The sequence below is a fragment of the Hetaerina americana genome, unplaced genomic scaffold (assembly GCF_022747635.1).
Source record: "Hetaerina americana unplaced genomic scaffold, ioHetAmer1.1.p SCAF_9, whole genome shotgun sequence".
In the NCBI taxonomy this organism is placed as follows: Eukaryota; Metazoa; Arthropoda; class Insecta; order Odonata; family Calopterygidae; genus Hetaerina; species Hetaerina americana.
The window spans coordinates 3305117-3319574 of record NW_027287538.1 but is presented as its reverse complement, the minus strand read 5'-3'; the positions used below and the strand labels follow the sequence as shown (position 1 = coordinate 3319574).

The window sequence follows — 14458 nt, the reverse complement described above, 5'->3', positions numbered from 1 at the left end:
CCATTTTTCGTTTGCATTGTTGTAACCTGATTCTTGTGGAGGTTATGCGGTTTGATATATATATATATATATATATATATATATATATATATGTATATATATGTATATGTGTATATATATATATATGTATATATATATGTATATATATATATATATTTGTATATATATATATATGTATATATATATATACGAGGGTCATCCGGAAAGTAGTACCCGTTCGTGAAATTAAGACACAAAAGTAAATATTAACAAACATAAAAAATTTTATTTGAAAGAGGATACTTTAAACTACTTCTCAACTTAATCTCCAAGCAAATTAAGGCATTTGTCATAACGTGTGACAAGTTTCTGTATTCCTGCTGCATAGTCCTTCGCCGCCAGCTCATTGAGATACGCGAGGGACCCATCTTGCACAAATTTTTGCATAATGCAGATGGTGTTTAACAATTTCATGAACAATTGTTCGAGAAACATTGGGAAAATGCTCACAGATGTCATCAATTGTGACGCGCCGATCGTTCCTCACGAATTCGTCAACTGAGCTCACCAGTTGGTCTGTAATGACAGACGGTCTCTCCGAACGCTCATCGTCGTGTGTGTTCCCCCTCCCCATGTTGAAGTTGCGACACCACCGCCGAACAGACGACTCGTCCATTACATTGTCTCCATACACCTCCTTTAATTGGCGATGAATATCACATGGGCGAACGTTTCTTGCATTGAGGAATTTAATCACTGCCCTCACTTCACAACTGGCGGCGTTCTCAATTTTTTTAAACATTGTAAACAATCACAGAAACAACACAGGCAATGCTAGCGTCACGCAACTTGGCTCAGAGAAGGCAGACAAGCCACTGAAGCTATCTGACCTCGTCCAGCGGCTACTCGCGTCGTCAGCACTTCATGCGGCACGAACGGGTACTACTTTCCGGATGACCCTCGTATATAAACCATAAACACAGTAATCAACCCGAAGGTCGGTTTGGTAGGTGATGGTAGAGTTCACCCAGTACTAAGCCCTATACGGCCTGAGAAATTCACTCATCAGGGTAGGGGGGGCAGTTCCTTTCCCTGTGCCGTTTATGGTTTCCCAGGAAGACCTGGTACCCGAAAAATCACTTTAGCTTGGGTTGAGCTGCAGGTGCCAAGAGTTGCCCGGTAATCGAACTAGGGACCCTCCGGTCAGCAGTCCAAAGTCCTACCCACTGGACTACACGCACACACACACACACACACACACACACACACATATATATATATATATATATATATATTATTTTGATCGGTAAATATAGTGGGTCGGTCGCGCGAGGCGGACTATTCGCGTGCGCGGGTGTAGCTTCTTCTTGGCGTCGTGACTTCTCCGCTCTCGACGGTTGCAAGATGACGAAAAAAGTCGTGGAATGTATGTGGCGGGGGTCGGGAGGCGTCATCTGACCCGGAGGTTAATGAGAGGGCTCACGTGAGAGGGCGCCGGCGCCATTAATTCTTCAGCAAGCTCGAAACAAAAGGAAGGTATCAACTATTTATGACGTCACTCGGTTGAAGAGCCTGCCGCTGCCGCGAGCCCCCCCATTCATCCCCCCCCCCGGGCGCGGTTGGACTGGAATGGGGGCGAGGCAGGGCGGGAGGGGCGGTGAACTCAAGCGGTGGCAATGATGGCGGTGATGCGTGGGAGGGCGGGGGCAATTCACCGTTGACAGGCTGGAGAAGAGAGTGGGGCCCTTGTACTAGAGGCGTGGGCCCTTCCGTCCTCCAAATATCCCCTCCTCACCTTCCCGTTGGGCGATCCCTCTCCCTCCCACTCGCAGTTCCTCCTACCCGCAGAGTCGCCTCTCTCCTTCAAGTTGATATCCCCATCTCCGTCATTAAGTCTACATCTACATAATGCCCCGCCAGCCGCTGCGAGGGCGTGTGGCGGGGGTTGTTGGGTCACTACTCGGGAAAGAGGACAAAACCACATCCAAAACTAACTAGTCCACACCAATTCACTCATTCGGAGGCGTATAGATTCATACAGAAACCATTTTAAAACATGTATATGCACATGCTGGAGGGAAAATATCCAAAGAAGGGTTTATTCAACTATTTAATTAATTATTTGATATGCGGAAAAAGTAAATAGAAATGATTGAAAACCATTGATACGACTTACCTCCACCATAAACAAAACAGGTCGTGCAGAACTGAAAAGTAAGAAGGGAGAACGCCACCATAAAATGAAAATGAGTTTGAAACTAGTTGATGTAGCCAAAGGGAGGAAGATATTTTTCAAATTTTGATAGGGAATGTTGCGGACGCATTTGAAGTAGCCTAAATGAATACATCAATTAGAAGAACAAGGGATTGATAGAAGGCAGTAGGGGTTAGGATATATTTTTATTTTCTCATCGATATAATAATTACAAACACGATGTATACCCAAATCATATCCCAAGTATCAGGAAGTGTTAAAATGCTTTAATATTTCGTAGTTTTTTTTACGTATATGAGACATTTAGGCAACTCAGAGTTGGAGAAAAGTAGTAATGAATTGACACAAATATCCTGCGATTCACCAAAAATGGCCGTGGCAGGGGGTGCAAACACCAGGTGGGAAGGGTAAGTGAGGGTGGCAGGACAATAGCGGAGAGGAAGGGAATATTCGTTGGAAAAACTGTCAAATAATGTGAAAATGTATATTCATACTGGAGGAAGACTGAATTCAAAACAAGGTTTAATTCATCTAAGATATTAGTTATTTGACATGCGAAAAAAGGGAATAAAAATGAACCACATTTATTGATACAACTGGCCCATTGTGTTGGACCGTTATAATTCCTTCATTTTCATTGTTAAACTCGCTTCATTAATTGTTTCAGGTGTAACTTTGTGGAATTGTTCCATAATGAACAATGTTAAAACAGATTCTTGTAACTCCACGCGAAAAATAAGCCTTAATGCTTTTAAATCTTGCTTTCAATAATGACTTGTAATGGAGCTTATTTTTATATGGAGTCACAAAGTTTCGTTTTATAATTATTAAACGCGATCGTTTGAACCTTTCTAGAAATCTAAGTCTCGCTTCTTCTCTTCGCATCTCTGGTGGCTCCCAGCCTAATTCCCCTTTAATCCTTGTCAAACTCGTCTTCTGACCTCTTTGTAACAATTTTTGATGAATCTGCCGGATTTTCTCTGGATTTAATCTAATCCTTTTTGCCAAATTTTTGACCCAAGAAACTCAAATACTTACGGCATATTCCAAATGAGGGCTAGCTGGAGTGAAATAACTACTCTCTTTAGGTTTCTCCTTGCATTTCCCCACCACCCATCTTATGAAGCCGCCGAGTTTCTTTAAAGCGGATCCGCATATTGTCCTGATATGTGCTCCCCATGAAAGGCGTGGTGTTAGAACAACCCCCAAATATTTAATTTGATTGGTCGTGGTCAGCTCTGAACCCTCCATTTAATAGTATTTGTCCCGTTAGTCGCTTCTTTTGTTCCAAAGTTTCCAATCTGCGTACTGCCGTATGTGAAGTACTAATCCCCATTCCTCGCACCCAACCGATATTTTGTCAAAGTCTCTAGAGATTAGCTCGCAATCTGTTGCGCCATTTTTTTCCCTGTGTACCATCGTGTAGTCCGCCAATAATTTGAGATTGCTACTGATATATGAGACTCATTAATGTATATTAAGAATAGAAGCGGCCCTGTTACTCTTCGTGTGGGGACGCCCGAAGTTGCTTTTAATAAATTTGCGGAAAAGCAAATTTAAAGTTTGAATTCATAAAAATGGATACTTGGGAATTTTAACTGAAGATGGAGCTTTTAAATTTCACGTTAGTTACGCTTAGTTTTGGAATTAGATCAAGTGCAACGAAGAGCGGTTAGGATTGTGAGAAGTTATTATGAACAAGGTAGCAGTGTGACGACACTATTTGATAGAATTAGGATGGGAGCCACTACTTGACCGTAGGCTTAAATACAGTTTAAACTTACTGCGAGTAAATTTGAGGAAGGTTGTTAATCTGAGGATGTTAAATGGACAAATTACAGGCTCCGACTTACTTACCATAATAGATCAGATCATCCACGTAAAATCGGGGAGATTTATTGTAGAACGGATAGGTGTAGAGTGTGAGATTTTCTTCGTACCATTTTAATATTGGTATTCCCTTAATGAATAATCTTCCATGTAAGTACTTTCTTTTGTGGGATTGACTCTTTTCGAGTGCATGGTCAAACTAATATTTGTGTAGAGTTGACATGATTGGGATTTTGCAGGCATTGCATGTGACTTAACACCCCCCCCCCCCCACACACACACACTCTTGCGGCGGTTTGCGAGGTAGTGTGTGAATGTAGATATCCCCAATGTGTGGTTTGTATGGTTTCGTATTTATTGTAGACCGACATGGTCAAAGTAATAGGAACATAAGGATTGCGTTGGGCAAAGAAGCTTACACAAGGAGGAGGGGATTGATGGCCGGGACGTCGAGTAAGGGTATGAAGAAAAAGATCCTGACAGTTGTAATGTTGAGTGTAGTTATGTATGGAGCTGAGACATACAGGGCTGTACGCATAGTCATCGAAGCAAGATGTTAGGCGTAGATTTGAGGCTTCTTAAAGGTGGATGTGGAGAAGGTTAAGTGGACAGTAAGGAAAACAAACGAGGAAGTGCGCGGTGCGGTGAGAGGGGAGGAGAGGGGATTGCTGGGAGAGATCGCAGGGAGACAGGAGTAATGGATACAAAGCATATTGATTGACAGTGGTATGTTAATACTGTGATAGAGGGGAGAATGTTGGGGAAACGAGGAAAGGGCAGGAATAGGGGATAGGGATGTCTTAGATAGGGAATGAAAGGAGGAAGGAAGTACTGAAAGATGAAGAGGGCATTGGCGATAGGGTAGAATGTTGGGTTGTGTTTTTTTAGGAGATGCAATATATTTATTTGGTAGTGTGTGTCCATACAATTCTTACCTGAATCGGTAGATTACATATAATAATAATGATAATAATAATAATGTTTCATGCCCCCAGTCGGCGTCTCCCCGCAGCCGCCCCCCTTCGCTCCCCGGGGGCCCCTGCACTTTTTATTCCCTTCCATTTAGTTTTTATCGCCGCTGCGGAGTCTGCAAGACGGACGGCGTCACTCAGCCCCCCCATCCTCCCCCCCCGCGCCATCGCTCTCTCGGCCTCCCCTTGGAAAGCCCTCTAGTCGCGAGTGTTGGAGGGGAGGGGGTGGAGGCGGGGTGTGCGAAGGGGAGTTGAAGGGTGCGGGTTGGAAGGGTTCGGCGAGGACGGCGCCTCCCTCGCAATTGGGCCGTGCGCCAGCGGGAGGCGCTTGCACGCCCCCCACCCTCCCTCCCTCCCTTCTTCCTTCCCCCTTCCATTGCCGCTAGACTTCTTTTGTTTCCCTGCTGTCGCTCTGCTGGGTGGGCGCGGGGGCACTTAGACCCTGCGAATGGGAAGGGTGGGGGATTGAGAGCAGGGGACGAGGGCGTGAGTCGGGGCTCCGGGGGAGGGTGGAAGGAGATAGAAGTGGAAAGGGATCCTGTTTTATCACTCTCACCCCTCGAATCCGAATTCCCTCTCTACGAACTCACCCCCTCCCTCCTACGCCCCCTCCCGGGTCCTCTTCTCGCCTTGACGGGGCGCAATGGCTTCCTGCGTCGTCGGTTCAGGGGATGCACCACTTTCGTCGTGCACCGTTGAGGGCACTCGTTCATTCCTCGGGCGCTTCGGTCCAGGGGACGACAGGGGCGTGAGGCTGGACCCGCTTGGGGCTCATCCCTCGGGCCTGCGACTTGAGAGTCGCCGCCCCGCTCGTCCTTCGGTTCTGAGGCGAAGGGCGTAGTTGCGTCCTCGGTGACGGCAGGGGGAGGGTGACCATCCGTGCAATCGCCGGACATTCATCTCTCTACCGTAGGCGGGCGGGGGTGGGGCAGGGGTGGTTTAACCTTTGACCCCCCTCCGAGGAAGTTCACTCCCGCGGGAATGGTCGACCTCACTAGTTGTCGGTTGAGTGCGATCGAGGTGGTGTACCTATTGCTAGTGACCGGTCCCCCGCGACAATTATTACCTCATCTTCATATCCGAATGATACCTCCCAGGCCGCCGCAGGGGCGTGTGGCGGAGGGTGTTAGGTCCACACCCCTCCAAAGAGAATAGAATCTCATCCAAAACTAACATATTCATGAAAACCTAAATCTATCGTGGACCTTATCTTTTTTGCTCTGCAGTACTTCCTTCTTCATGTCTTCGAAATCTCCTCCTCTTCTAATGCTATATGTCGACAAAGTCTACTTCCTTTCTCCCTCCTCCATGCTTACCCAAAGTCCTCCGTTATTTCATGGATTTTTAAATTTAATCACCACTCTCTCTCTCCCTGCTTCCTCCGCCCAAGTTTCCGACCTTTTTCTTGTTTGTCGCATCGGCTCACATTTTCTTCGCCCACAAATATTCATAACTCTTTGTCTTTACCTCTCTGCCCAACTGATTTTCTTCATTCTCCTCCAATCTCCACTCATCCTCAAAGCACAGGTTTCCGATCCATAAGGCCCCTCAACCCCATAATTGAAGTCTTAAAGGGTTTTTAATTACGTTTTTACGTGGCGTATCTCTTTGAATTTCTCTTCGTGTTTTAAATGCTTCTTTTGCCACGCAATTTTTCTCCCGTAATGCCACAATACCTTTCCCGTTTTCGTCATAAGGACTGCCAAAAGTAAGTATTGGTTATTTGATTCCTTGTGTGCTTTTTATTTTGGGAAAATTTCCTGAATAAATGTTTGGAAATTTCATTGTTTTCAACCTGTTCCGACTCCATTATTTTATTTGAATTCTTAATTAATATAGACTCTGAAAATCCCTTCGACTGGATAGGAGAACATGAAGACGTGTAAGTTCGTGATCTTACATACGCCTAAGACGTAATATTTTGGACGGAAGCGGTAACATCTTCATGTTCTCTGAAGTTGGCGTCGGTCTATTTGTATAATATTTTACTCTTGTTCTATGAAAATTTGATTCGCAGCACTCGCGAAATTCTCGGAATCAGTACCAGATGTCAGCGCAACGAGTTTCTCTCTTAGTAATTAGAAATCCTTTATGAGTAAATACGTAATACGCATCAGTGCTCTGGGAAGATATCTGTGGTGGTGTGGACGCCTCTCTGTATTGTTGTCCCCGTGTAGTGATTTGTGAAGACGGGATAATTGAGATTCGAGCAGTGATTAAATGTTGCAAAAAGAGCGGTTTGGAAATATAATTAATTCATGCTGAAATTCAGATCAATCTGGGGGACTCTGCTCATTCAAATTCAACTGTTTCCTAGTGGACAAACGAGTTCAAGGTTGGTCGGAACAACTTAGATGATGAGTATCCTTGTAGCGGTCGGCCGAAATGTGCCACTACCAGCCCAGAAATTATTGAATTGGTCATGGATATTAGTCGATTGATAGTGCGAGAAATTGCCGAAGTTGATAAAGGATGTCTTATACAATATGAAGCTGAAACACAAAACAGTTTCGTCGAGGTAAATCGTTTATTTCTATTCCATTCCGAATACCTTTCTAATTACCCTCGTGTAATGGAGTGAACGGCGTCCCCTTCAATTTGAGATAAAATTGCTTCTAACATTATTTCTATCATTTGCTGCATTCATCCAATGAATCATTACTCCGCCAAGAAGTCAGTGTCCTTTCTCATCTGTTTGCTTAATTTCTTTCACAAATATTTTATACGTGAGGCTGTTGTTCATTTATACATTATCCATTCCTTGACCTTGAGGCTCACTGTCTTGACAGAGGGCATACTCTGAATGCAGTCAGGAAGTAAATTATAGATGGGTGTGTGGAATTTAAGACGCAATTCTGTTGGTTTACAAATCGAGGCCATATGCTTGGCAGAGTGAGTGAGGTTCGAGTTCTTTATTTGCAATATTAACTTAATGCAGTAGTTATTAAGGCTTTCTCATTTTGACCACACATGAGATCGTATTTCATTTTTCCTTCCTTCCATCACAAATGAGTATGGGAAACAGAAATAGGTTCCCATTTCAACCACCGCTAGCCTTCCGTTATAGCTTCTCAGATTTAATATCTGAAGCCGTTACCTCGTGTTCGTTCCTTCCCATTTCATTAGAAATGATCCGCGGCGTCTAATGCAATAAAATAATTATATTAAGTACCAGCGCGACGTGCACTTTCCACTTGCCTTAACGGAGAGAATCAGAATATCGCCAGAGTGGGCAATTTCCTGGGAACACAAACTATAGCGTCTAATGACGTGCAAGGCAATGCAATACGTGGATCGAAGTCCGTATAATGTCCAGGGGATTTCTCTGGAAAATATGGCGCAGATCTCTAGAGCCTCCCAGAGAACGCATTTACACTCCTCTCCACCGCCCGCGATGGTTTATCTTTTACCTTATCCTAGTAATTTTCCAACAGAGAAGCATTATTTATCATATGCCATGTAATCTCCCTCTACATACATACATATAAGCAGTAATTGTTTAAAACCAGGGGTTGCCCCCAAAGCTATCTCCTGTAAGACTCTTGTCGTCAGCAGCAGTATGGTGATGAAGTATCGCACTCATAGTGGTAAGGTCGGAGGAGGCTGAGGTCGTTTCAGCCATGTGGATGGATGGCAGAGGAAGAGGAAAGGTGGAGAGAAACCCCACGTCGGTATTAGCCTACTGTAATAACGAAAAGCGCCAAGGGGTCAACTGTTTAACGTCCCATTCGACGGACGGCGTACTCACCCAAAGTGGCCTCCACAAATCACTTCAGATAGAGATCGGGATACCACTGAATAATACCTGCCATCTCCAGGATTCGAACCCGGAAATTCTCAGTGGGAAGTCAACACGTTGACCACCGCACCAATCCGATCCCTTAGCGTCGCACTCATCAATTAAGAAGAAATAAATGAATACATTGTTATGCAGTATTATTTGAAGGGAGAAATTCGGGAGAGAATTTATTTTCTGTTCAGCTATTTCAATTTAAAATCTCTCTCCATCCCTCCGAGTGAAGGGATGGCGTGTTCATCCCTTCTCCGCTCCATTCAAACTCCCAACTCCCTACACCTCTTGATAAATAGATTTGTTCATGGGAACATTTTCCAGGGAGACATTAACCCCCTCCCTCCGCGCCAACGGATGGATCGCGTACTTAACGCCATCCTCCCCTCTCCCACACCCCGCGCTCCACTTCCCTCCAAATCCGCGGAGTGGGGGCTAATAAGGGTTTTATTCGGGGCGAGAAGGGCTTTTCCGAAATCCTTGGCGCCGGCGGTTTCGAAGGCGGTTGGGGTGGAACATTTCCTTCCCCCGCTCCCCACTCCGAATTCGAAAGAGGGCGAATGGAAATGGGATGAATGATAAGGCGGTCGTGGCGTCCGCATGAGTTAGGTGGTGGCTCGACCAGGAATGATTTTGGGGGATTAAGAGCGCGGACGGCGTCTGGCAGGCATTGCGAATTTTCTGCACCGTCGAGACTTCGAATTGGACGGACTGTGGCGATGGAACCTCCGTGATGGCACAGGTACGGTTGAATCTTTAAGTGCCATTGTTTTTAAAGTCAAATTGTTTCATTAATGTTTTTCCATTTGTGCATTATATGGGTGCATTACTAGAGCGTTGAAATCGGGCCATTAGCCCAATTGCAGTGATATGCAAATAATAATAATAATATTACCACTGCTATACCGAGCGATGTCTGGCAGCATATCTGAATCATTGGTGTCGTACATGAAAGGCAAATATCAGCTAAGGGATTTTTATCAACAGGAACTACATTATATGTAATATACAAATAAGATTCATTCATGAAAATTCTTTCTATTGCAATGTACACACATGGGGTCGGACATATGGTATCCATGGCGATGTTTCTGCAATAGTATAGACGTAGTCTGACATTTGCGCTGAAATAGAGCTGTTGGTATACCCCCTGTTTGGTTAATGCTTATGTCATATTCCAGAATGTTGTTCTCTATAAAACCTGCGACTTAGGAAGCCAAGAATAAAATATTCTCATATATCTAAAGACTTTCCCCAGTAAGGAAAACGATATCGAAGTTTACTGTATGTGTAGTGTACTGTACTGTAGAAACTATGTTAAGGATAGGGAATTCACAAAACTATAATTATTTAGCAATTTAAAAGTGAGGTTAGGCTATGTATGACTGCGAAGTAAATGCATAGTAGCATTGCCTAATATTCACCTACTTTTTCATTAATTTTTAAATTTCTTTGCATTTACCCTGGATTGCGTCCATCTTAAGCCTATGCATGAGGCATGGTCTACGGTTGGTAATCCTAGTAGCACGACTATTGGGTCGAAGTTATGCTTGTCAAAGGATTTCACCATAAAAACAACAGCTGTGAATGCGCGGTTGAGATTTTTCTGTAAAAATTGCGGGTTCGTTTCCCCATTATTTCTTAATTTTCCGTGACCCCAACCTTCACTCTCGCTCCCCTCCCAAAAATACCTCAGCACCCATTTAGCTGGACTCTAAATTGACCTTCGACCCTTTGCCGCAGCATACGCTTCCCAAAGAGTTTTTAACGCCCGCGCGCACTCTCCCCATCCAATGACTCCGAACTACGGAGCGAGGCGTGAGGTCTTCGCAGCCGTTACACCCACCCACCCACCCTTCCTCCTTTCCTCGTCTCCTCACCATCAGATCGTGTTCTCAAATGTGACTTTTGTGCATTCCACTCGACGAAAGAAGTCAAAGGAAATCAATGCATCTTCAAAATGCCCGCAAGGGCCTGTGGCGTGGGGGTTAGGTCGCCAAACTTAAAAGGGAATACATTCACGTGCAAAACACAAATTCGTGCCAATCTATGCCCACGGAGGCGTATATATTCATGCAAAAATCTATATAACTTACACACATGCAAATACAAATACTATCAAGTAACATACACATGCACCTACGGATAAACCTTATGTCTACGCAATGGTTTAACCGTGTCTAGGCTTGTGAATCGAATGTCTTCAATATTTCTATGTTGGCTTCGGTTTCTTACTATTATGATTCCTGATTGTCTGGGGAAAGAACGAGTATTTGTATCTATCTGCACTGGATCTCCTTTATTTTATCTCTGTGGTCTGATCTACCCAAGTAGTGTGGGCCCATATTCATTCCTTCAGTATTTAATTGTTTAACTCGTTTGTTCTGACTTGGCCTTTCTGAAAGGCCAAGTGTTGATTGTTCTCTTTGCGTCTCAAGTGGATCCCAACCTCATTCCCCCAAGAGACCTGTCGCATTCGTCGTCTTATTGTAACAATTTTTCACAAGTCTTTTGGTTTTTTTCTTGAGTCAATCTTATTCATTTTGCCAAACTTTCTCCCGAGAAGGATCCCAAATACTTGCGGCATATTTTGAACAAGGTCAATCTAGAGCAAAACAACACCTCCCTTTTACTTTCTCATTTCATTTCCTCGCTATCCGTTTAAAGGAGGAGATATGAGCCAGGCAAGGATAGAGAATGTTGAAGCCACGTGGCTCTTTCCTTCTGTGGCGTGGAATCAAAGTCGTCGGCACATTCCCTTAAATCCGCGTGAAATGGAGGGATGGTTGGGGGGGGGGAGGTGGCGCTGAGGAAGTTATGGGGGGTGGGAAGGAAATGGGGGTGGAATGGGAATGGTGGCGGAGAGGCATGAAGGAGGCTGGAATGGGGGTATTCGGGGGTGGAGTGCCATATTTCAGGGTAGGTTTGCATCGAGGGGTTCACCGGCCTGTCGGGGGGATGGGGGCATTTACCGGGCGGAAATGGAATAGGAAGGCGCTGGAGATGGCAAAGTTGTCGCATCGGAGGGGGGAGGGGGGGTGGGAGGAGAGAAGAGGGGAGGGATTTTGGGATGTGTGGTCGTGGCTATGTCTCGTTTGTCTCAAAGGATGCGCTCGAAACGAAAGAATGATTCAAAATCGAGGCGAGCGCCGTTAATTGCGTATTTGGCCGTTTTATGTGCCTTCGTGACCTTTTTAAAGTCATCTCATCGAACTAGGAGAGGTAAACGGTAAGGTTTGCGTATTTTGTGCCTCTATTAGAGGAATGTGATTTCCTTGAAATTTGGATATTAACCGCTTTGCGCCCTATATCTAAAGGTGAATAACGGGGGCGACATGTTTGCTTTAACAGCTGATCCGCACCTCTCCGATTTGCTTCAGTTTTTGAATTCAATGCATCTGAAAAACGTCCAGTACTACAAAATTATGATAGCCTTTGGATACAAGGTAAACTGAGATACCAAACCACGAGAGTGAAATTTCAAATCAATGAGACTAAATATGTACAATGTATTTTGCATTGTTGAAAAGTATACGTGTTCCTATCTTTTTCCTTATATGTAATTGCATGTGAATGAATATTTGTTCGCCATATGGCGTGATTTCTTGTTTGAATGTATCCAAGGCGTGATCAAAAAAAGACCAGACTGATTTTATTCTGCGCAAATCGGTCAACGGACGAGGCACATAGCGCCTACTAGCGACACATCTGACGACTAAAACGAGAGGTGTTGCGTTTATTTACGTCGAGTCGTCACGCAGCAGCAAGGGTACGTGTCTTAAACTGTTCGTATCCGCGTGCAACGGCAGCAATGAAGGAGCCAGAGGAACAGCGTGTGTGCGGAAAATTTTGTTTCAAACTTGGCAAAAGTGCAACGGAGACATTTGTAATGGTTCAGCAAGCATTTGTTAATGGAGCTATAAGTCGAAGCTAGTATTTTGACTGGTGCAGTCGTTTTTAATCGGGCAGAATCTTGACAGATGAAGATTTGTGAACGGGGCAGCCTTCAACTTCGACAGACCCCAGCCATGTCAACTTTTTGTGAACTACGTGGTGCGGGCAAATCGCCGTTTAACTGTTACGGAGATAGCCGAGGAAGTGAACATTAGTTTTGGATCCCGTCAGACAATTTTGACGGACATTTTAGACATGACGCGCGTCACATCATAATTCATCCCGCGGGTGCTGACTGATGAACAGAGATAAAAACCTGTGGAAATTTGCCAGGAACTCCTGGATCGAGCCAATGCCGACCCAGAGTTTCTTAAAACCGTCATAACCGGAGACGAAACCTGGGTTTACAGTGTTGATGCTGAGACAAAGGCCCAGTCCGCTCAGTGGAAAGGTCCTCATTCTCCGCGAGCAAAGAAAGCTCGCATGTCCGGGTACAATGTGAAGGTCATGCTGGTGTGTTTCTTCGATTGGCAAGGGTTAATTCATTACGATTATGTCCCTCGAGGTCAACAATGCATGGCGTTTCCACCACGATGACGCGCCGGCTCACGCGGCGCTGATCGTGACAGAGTTTTTCGCCAGAACCGGAACTTCCGCTATCCCGCGGCCACCCTACTCTTCAGACGTGGCTCCATCAGACCTTTCTTGGTTTCCAAAATTATAATCAACCTTGAAAGGGCGCCGATTCGACTCTGTTGCGTATATGTATGTATATATATGTATATATATAAATAAATAAATATATATATATATATATATTTAAACATAAACACAGTAATCAACCCGAAAATCGGTTTTGTAGGTGATGGTAGAGTTCACCAAGTATTAAGCCCGACGGCGTGTGAAATTCACACATCAAGGGAGGGGGGCCAGTTCCTTTCCCTCTGCCGGTTATGGTTTCACAGGAATATCTGGTACCCTAAAAATCAAATAGCTTGGGTGGAGCTGCAGGTGCCCAGGTGACCCGGGACCCTCCGGTCAGCAGTCCAACGCTCTACCCACTGGACTACCGCGACCCACATATATATATATATATATATATATATATATATATATATATGTATATATATGCATATATGTATATATATGCATATATGTATATATATATATGTATATATGTATATATATATGTGTATATATATGCATATATGTATATATATGCATATATGTATATATATATGTATATATGTATATATATATGTGTATATATATATGTATATATATATATATATATATATATATATATATATATATATATATATGTATAAATGTTGGACAGCAACAAAAAATATAAGTGCACCTAAAAAGAACACTGAAAATTTCTGATAATTTCGCTTCCACAAAGTGAAAATTCAGACCATGCTCATAAGTGAACGACACTGAGACCCGGATGCTGTTGGGCCATACCCACTCCATGTGATTGACGAAGATGTAAAACCTGCCATATTTTCACCACTTCACCCCACCTTTTAACTTTCTTCCGCCCTTCCCTCACTCCTCCTGCACTTCCAAGAATGTTGTTTATCTTCTGACCTTTAAACTCTGCCCGTCCTTTAACATAGGCCAATGTTCCACACCCCTGAACCTTAGGGTTAACAACCACCGCGCCTCGTGCAATCCCTCCTCCCCGTCCGCGGGTCTCCCCTTCCCTAAACATGCTTCCCATCATAAAACCCCCTTCAACCAGTGCTACAATGTTTCCGTCCTAGCCTCCCTTCC

At 44.3% G+C, this 14458-nt stretch overlaps 1 protein-coding gene across 1 annotated transcript in view; it reads left to right on the top strand.

Moving 5' to 3' along the window:
• The window catches only part of LOC139698997 (histone-lysine N-methyltransferase SETD1A), a 617878-nt gene that overhangs the window by 207440 nt on the left and 395980 nt on the right, over positions 1-14458 (top strand). The gene's annotated exons all lie outside the window — the stretch shown is intronic.